A 7,863-nucleotide genomic window follows, 5' to 3' on the forward strand; every position below is an offset into this window, starting at 1 on the left:
GATCAACTCAGTGGGTACTATTAGTTTTAAGTTGTAACAAGCATCAGTTATAATATGAATTTAATGAAAAGTAATCATTCATAAACAACTAACTAATCTTATTAATGCATATGTATGATGGATGATATGATGCATGCCCTCGCCACAACACTCCCTCGAGCGACTCTATCTAACGATCGCGTATGACCAACACTCCCTCAGAGCGACCTCGACTGCCGAGTCGCCACCCTAACTAGTGTGATGCAATGATCGTGTTAGCCGAGTTCTTAGTTAAGTTCATTCATCCAGCAGGTTAGAGAAACTTGTACACCCCACGTATCAATGCCCTAAACTATTTGCGAGGCCAAGACCCCCAACGTGTGAGGCCGAGACTCCGCAATCCTTGATCCCGTCGGGTTTCCCCCCATCCCCGACTTCAAGCACATGGGGAGTGCTGAAATGTAAGATCGCTCACAGTCACTACAGGGAGGCGTAACACCCCAACGTGGGCCGACAGCTAGGACACAGTGTCCCATTCCACCATGCCCAGCTCTCGAGTCAGTGGATCCATTTCAAATGGTTGGCAATGGGCTCCAATGGTTAAAGGGTGTTCCAGGTTCCATATAGGTGTGAGCAAACATGGTTAACAAACAAGGTTGGTCAGTAAGTAGGCTAGACTGCGTGAGTTTAGGCGAGTATGGGACAGACGGCATCGGGTATGAGCGACCCATGTAGCATAACTACTGTCACCCACACGCACCCGCCCAAATTCATGGGTTTAACCTCAGGGCAGTCCTACCAACGGGACCACCTTCACTCTCCTCATATTCCTGACCAACCCAAGGATTTGATGGTAATCTATAATATGCTAACTAGCAGGGTTATCATCTAGCATAAAATAATATCATGTTTCATATTTTCTCAACATGCAATTTAGATTTTTCCTATCAAGCAAAGCTACCAATATCATGAATCAAGAGTGCATGTGTTTTGTGTGGGTTAGTGAGGAAGCTAAACACTTCCTATACTTAATAGAACCAAATTGCACAAGAATCAATGAATCACACATGTTATAGGCACATCATATGAGGAATTAAGCAAGACATGGACATATATTCAACCATTGTAGCAAATCATGTGAGAGGCAAGAACAACATCATGTGAGAACTAAACAAACATACCATTCCGTGCAATTTCAAACTAAACATACAATTCCTAGGTTTTCTCTAGAATTTTCAAATATATCATTCAAGCAATCAAAATCATTAGGCTCATAGTATAGTTGGTGCAAGACCACCTAAGGATAATAGTCCGCACCTATGGATCATTGGAGAATTGGAAAACGACCTAGGAATGCGGATTTCAGGGTCAATCGACCGGAATCCCTAAAGCAAACATTTATATGTTAGATTTCAATGTAAATCCCCTCTCATCACAAAGGTTTCAAGAAAAATGGGTGATGGATCTTACCTAGACGATCAACGGAATGAAAGGGCGGTCGTGGATGAGGGTTTCTTTTTTGAGAAGAGATAGGGAGTTGTAGGGTTTGATTTCCTTGGGCCCCACCTCGATCTAGGGTCCACCTTGCTTTTCCTCACTCTGTCTTTCTCTGTTTACTCTCCTTGGTTGTTGGAGAATGGTGAAAGTTACGAGGGAGAGAACTTTGTTGATGGAGAATGGTGGGAATTATGAGGGAGAGAGCTTGGTTGTTGGAGAATGGTGGAGGTTATGAGGGAGAGAACTTGGTCGTTGGAGAATGGTGGAGGTTATGAGGGAGAGAACCTGGTTGTTGGAGAATGGTGGAGGTTATGAGGGAGAGAACGGTGGAAGTTATGAGGGAGAGAGCTAGGGTTTATTTCCTAGAATTGGGCCCATTGGCCCCAAGTTTCCTAAAATGCCCCCACAATGGCCCTCTAGGACTCCCTATTGGCGTTGGGGCGGCCCTAGCACCCCCCTTGGCCACCAAATTTGGTGGGTAGGTGACTCATGGCCCAATAAGGGCTCATACAAGGTTTGAGAACAAACAGATTAACGGATATGGGGTTTGATCAGATGGTTCCGGTCTATAAATGACCATGTGGGGTCCATTCTGATTAATGGGGCAGTTCTGGTGGTCCTCTGGCAATGAAAATTATAAGATAGGTGCTCCATGACCCGATGAAGAGCGATGTAAAATTTAGGGATGATCAGATATGGAGTTTGGTCGCACAGGTCCGATTCGCGATCAACGGTCACCGTGCTACGATTGAGACCCAGATTTTGTGGGCGGGAGTAGACAAATATATTAGACCTTTAGCATAAATTTGAAAGAAACCTGATGGCTAAAATGCCTGAAATTTCAGTTTTATTTACCAGTGCCAGATTCCAATTATGGCATTGATGGGTTGCATTTGGCAAGTGCCGTTGGGACGGCCTGAATAGTTTATTTCTGGGTATCCACTGTGTCCATGGTCCGCGATGGACCACAAGCCCAGTGAGATCTATGTTTTCTCAAATTTTTAGATTTTTTTGACCTTCCTCGGCTGCTGCACGGCCTGCACAAGCTGTCGCCGAGTACAAATCAATCATTTGACTTAATGGCCTGCACACGGTCTAATCGTGACCAGACTGGACCACTCGTGTATAAGCTAACGTCGAGGGCTAACGGTCAGTAAGTAATAATATAAGTTAATTAAAAAAAATTTCAAGGATTTTTGGAAATCCAAAACAGTGAAAATCCAGGATGATACAGCATGTATATGTTAAAGTCTCTAATCGACATGCTTTATAGGTAAATTTTGTTGTATGTTCATTGTGGCTTTTATAATCCCCATTTTGGGTGATCACCACTATTAGAATTGTATTTTAACTATTAGACATATATTTATTGATTTTTGTTATCTCTACCTCGCTTTGGATCCGTTAATTTGAATTGAGCTACTTTGATTGCTAGTGTGTGAAATAAATGTGAATCTATGTACTTGGGTGTCGAAATTTTCATGCATTTTTAACACATGAGAACTCGGGATCAGAGTCTATGTACTCGGGTGTCGAAATTCGGAGTGTTACATATCAAGTGAACAATACCATAAGAAAAAGTGGTGATTGACCATCCTATGATTGAAAACTTCTTAAGATGCAACTTAATATTTTTGTAGTGTTTATTTACCATTCAATTGTTGGTAATTTTACATAAGCCTGAATGAAAGGAAAAAACAAATATCAACTTGATAAAAAATTGTGGTGGCCCATTAATGATCAATCACCCCTATTTACTATACACCTGATAATTGGATCTACATCATTTTTAGAATAATGCTCTAAAATATTTGAAAAAACGTAGGGGCAATGTGGTGCAATGTGGTATATAATACGTACATCAAGGTGGGCCCCACGGTAACCCCATGGTAACGGTTGCACTATCATGGGTGAGGCCTGGGTCTCAGTTAATCGGCTCTAATCATAGATAGATGGTCATAAATACCATTTATAAAGTAGATTAGGTGAGGCCTAGTGGTAGTTGATTTCCTAATGGGGGTGGCTGACAGTGAAGTATGAACTGGTGTTGTGTACTAACCAGCTAACAAAAAACAAAAACAAAAAAACAAAGGTGAAGCCGGTGACAACTTAATGGGTGAGGCTGTATCGTAGGGCCACTTTGATATATGTTTTGTATGAGCAGATCATCTATCACTTTTTTCAACTCATTTTAAGGCACGGTAAAAAATAAATAAAACAGATCCAAATATCAAGTGAACCACAGAATAAGGATTAAATGCCTACCATTAAAAACTTATTGGGGTCGTAAAAGTTTTAGATTAAGCTGATAGTTGTATTTTTCTTTCATCCGGTCCTTGTCACCTTATCAACAGTTAAATGCCAAATAAATATTACGGTTGGCCTTAGGAACTTTTTATTGGGAGTGTCGTATGAACACTATTTCGTATGGTGTGGTCCACTTGAGATTTGGATTTGCTGTAGTTTTTCAACCATGCTCTAAGATGAGCTGGATAAACTTATGGAAGGCGTGGATGTACAGTACAACACATGCATAAAGGTAGCCCTACGTATCACCATCTAAGCTGTTGCTAGGGCCTCACCGAATCCGCTTTCACTTTGGTTGCCAAATACAAACAAATATCTTAATTAGAGGAGCGTGGGAAGTCGGCAGTATCTGTTCAGCCTGCAATCTTCGGATTGTCCGAAGAAAGAGAGACACTTTGATTGCCGCGAGTTGGCTGCGACACGGAACCGGCATGTGGGGCCCACCTCGATGTATTCATTTTATATCCACGCTGTTCATCTGTTTTCTCATATTATTTTACTGCATTTTCGGAAAAATAAATCAGATACAACTTTCAGTTGGACATCACAAGAAACGGTGGTCATTGAATGCTCACCGTTAAAATCTTTCTGGCTTTCACAATAGGTTTTTTTAAACCATCCAACCCATTGATAATGCCACATAGACCTAGATGAAAGGAAAAATATAAATTTCAGCTTGATACAAATCTTTTTTGTCTCATAAAAGATTTTTAATAGTCAATAACCAATGTTTCCTAAGGTGTGGTCAGCCTGGAATTTTTTTCTACTCCTATTTCGAAACAATAGCTTAAATTAATCTTTAAAAATAGATGAACAGCGTGGATACACAATGCATATATTAAGGTGGGACCATACGGCAGGATCTCACCTGCATCACTGGTTCCGAGTAAAGGTGTACACAAACCAAGCTAGCCCCGTTAGCTCGCTCGACTCAACTCAAAAAAACTTAATTTGACTTGGATTGAAGCTGAGTACGAGCCAATTCGGTCTGATTTTTTGAGCTCGAAAATGAGTTCGAGTCGGCCCCAGCTCGACTCAACTCAGATCAAACCCAACTTGAATCGAACTCAGATCAAACCAGTTCGATGACTCCATTACTGTGATATTGATGTTGCTCAAGTGTTTGATGAAATGACTCAAAGAAGTGTGGTTGGTGGCAAGGAAGGTATGTATATAAAACCAACACCCTTTTCTTTCTTCGTTTTTATGTTGCTCAAATACTTGTAAAATCATTACTAATGTCCCAAATACAATAAGATTTGAAGGCGCACTTCCGGTGTTTGTGAAAATGTTATAATGATAAACACGGCTTGAACTGGCCTAAGCTGCTGATTGAACCAAGCCAATCTAGCCAGTTAGGTTCGAGGATCGAGCCGAGCCGAGTGCAAGCTGAGGTCAGCTAGTGACCAAGCCGAGGCAAGCTGAGGCCAACTCGACTCGGTGCGACTAGATGTACACCCTAGCTGCCGGGCGCATCCCAGTCGCGCTCCAGTTTCATACCCTAGTAGGGTCTGGTGGGTGATACCATAGCACTTATAAATTATTCTGAAACTGTATATGTAACTTACAATTAATTCAAATTAAACTGTCCAAATTTATGTGTTCCAGTTTAGATATCTCATGAACCGAAAATTAAGTTCATATGGTTATCCGACTAACATATTAGTGGACACTTATTGAACGGTTTAAAATGAAAATATTCGACGGATTTTTTTCAACACACAAGTGTCCATGAATCAAAGTTAGCATTATGAAATTAAACCTGTATTTTTTATTGTAACTTAGATACAGTGGGTTCCACAATTCAAACGGTTTGTTTTGAGTTAAAATTTGCCACGTGTACCGTTCCTAAGTGCCTGTGTAACATGCATACTGGCAGCCAGAGTATGAAATAAGTTCCCCACGGAGTCGATTTCCAACAAGCCCCTTGGCGCGTGTGGTGCTTCCCGTCCACATGCCCGCACACTTTCCTGTATGGAATATGTGCCATAGATCAGAGCCTTCCATCAGGTTTGAAATGATTCGTTTATCTTTTTCCTAAAAAATTTCAGGCCATTTCCCTTCCCAGGTGGGATGAGGTGTCGCAACTGATGGATGGTGTAGATGTCATACAAAAATCACGGTGAGCCCACAGAGCTCAGGTGCTGCACGCCACTATAGGATACATTCCGATGTATTGCATAGGATCCGTAGGGACTTTAGCTTTTGGACCTGGAGTCATCTTTCAATTATCCAAACCGTTCATTCGATGGGCCACACCTTGGATGGTGGACAACTGAAAAGCATAAACTCATATTATATTTGGATTATTTCCACTTTCTCCTTCTGATCATTCTTTGAATCTGGACGGTCTAAATAACCTTTGAGCAATGAAAGGCTATGATGTTTCAATCTTTTAGTTTTTTTCTTCTTGTTTTGTTTTCTTTTTCAATCAAACATTATCCCTCGTCCGTGAGGATCATTGCATGAACGGTGTGGGTCATTGCGAAGGACCGAGATCCAACGGCTGATGTCCCAAGTTATGGTATGGCAATCCGTCGAGAAGTATTCCAGCAAACCTATGTGCCCAGCTAGCTACCAAGTACCAACGTACGCGGATTGCGTGGTGAACCCAATACCACATATACGTAGTGTAAGGATTCTGTGGGCCTAATCATGGAATATGTTTCATCCATGCCGTCCATCCGTTTTTCCAGTTTACTTTAGTGCATGACCCGAAAATCGAACTATATCCAGAGCTCAAGTGGAACACACCAAAGGTTCTATGTAGGATGATGACGTCCACCGTTGAAACCTTCTTAGGGCCCACAGTGTTGTTGTTCGCCACCTAACCTATCCATAAAGTCATGCAGACGTGGATGAAGGGAAAACTTATAAATATCAGCTTGATTAGAAGTTTTCAACGGTAGGTATTCCATCCCCACCGTTTTTACTCTGGTGTAGTACACTTGAGCTTTCAATATGCTTCAATTTTGAGATTATACATTAAAATGATATGAAAAAATGTATGAAAAGCATGGATAAAAAACATACATGACGGTGGGCCCCACAGAGTCCTGATAGTAGCTAGGGGTGTTGGGTTCACCACGCAGTCTGCGTCCGGCATGGACGTGGATTGTGACACCGACCTCACCTCACGTGGATTGCGTCCGTAGTAGGTATTACCCTTACTGCAGGGCCCACCTTGATGATATATTGTATATCCACTCCGTCCATCCGTTTTTTCGCTTCATTTTAGTACAGTTTCCCAAACATTAAGCATAAATAAATCTAAGGTCGAACACACCACAAGAAATAGTGATGAAGGAAGGCTTGCCATTAAAAACTTCCTAAGGCCCACTGTAAGAAGATACGTAATTTTTATTTTCCACCTAACCTGTTGATAAGGTCAAAAATATCTTTATTAAGGTAAAATACAAAGATTATATTGATCCAAATATTTTGTGGCCTACTAAAAGCTTTTAATGATCATTCACTACTTTTTCTACTGGAGTGGTCCACTATGGATTTGTATTTTCTTAATTTTTTTGAAATAATGGCATTAAATGATCTGAAAAATCTGATGGACGGAATGGATATGAAAAAAATTCATCAATATGGGTCAAACACGGTAAGGGTAACAACCATTAAGCTTTTGTCCCGGGTCACAGCTAATCCGCTCCCGATTGCGCGACGCCGACCTAGTGTGTTTGCGAGGAAAGTTACGTGGGCTGTTTCATGATGTATTGATTATATCCACACCGTTCATCCATTTTTCCATACCATTTTGATACTTGAAATCAAATATCAATCAGATATAAATCTCAATTGGACCACACCACAGAAACCAGTGGGACAATAACATATACCGTTAAAACTCTCCTCGGGCCCACCATGATATTTATTTTCCATCCGGTAATACAGACCCGGATGAAGGGAAAACACAGATATCAGTTTGATCTATGGATGTAACACATACATAGCGGTGGGCCCACGTCTACGCGCCCCGGTGGTGGCTGCCACACCACGCAATCCGCGTCCGCCAATACCGTTCCTCTAGAGACAGGTAGATAAGTTTTCTTAAGCCGACACGCTTAACTC

Source organism: Magnolia sinica, chromosome 8, assembly GCF_029962835.1.
Source record: "Magnolia sinica isolate HGM2019 chromosome 8, MsV1, whole genome shotgun sequence".
Taxonomy (NCBI): domain Eukaryota; kingdom Viridiplantae; phylum Streptophyta; class Magnoliopsida; order Magnoliales; family Magnoliaceae; genus Magnolia; species Magnolia sinica.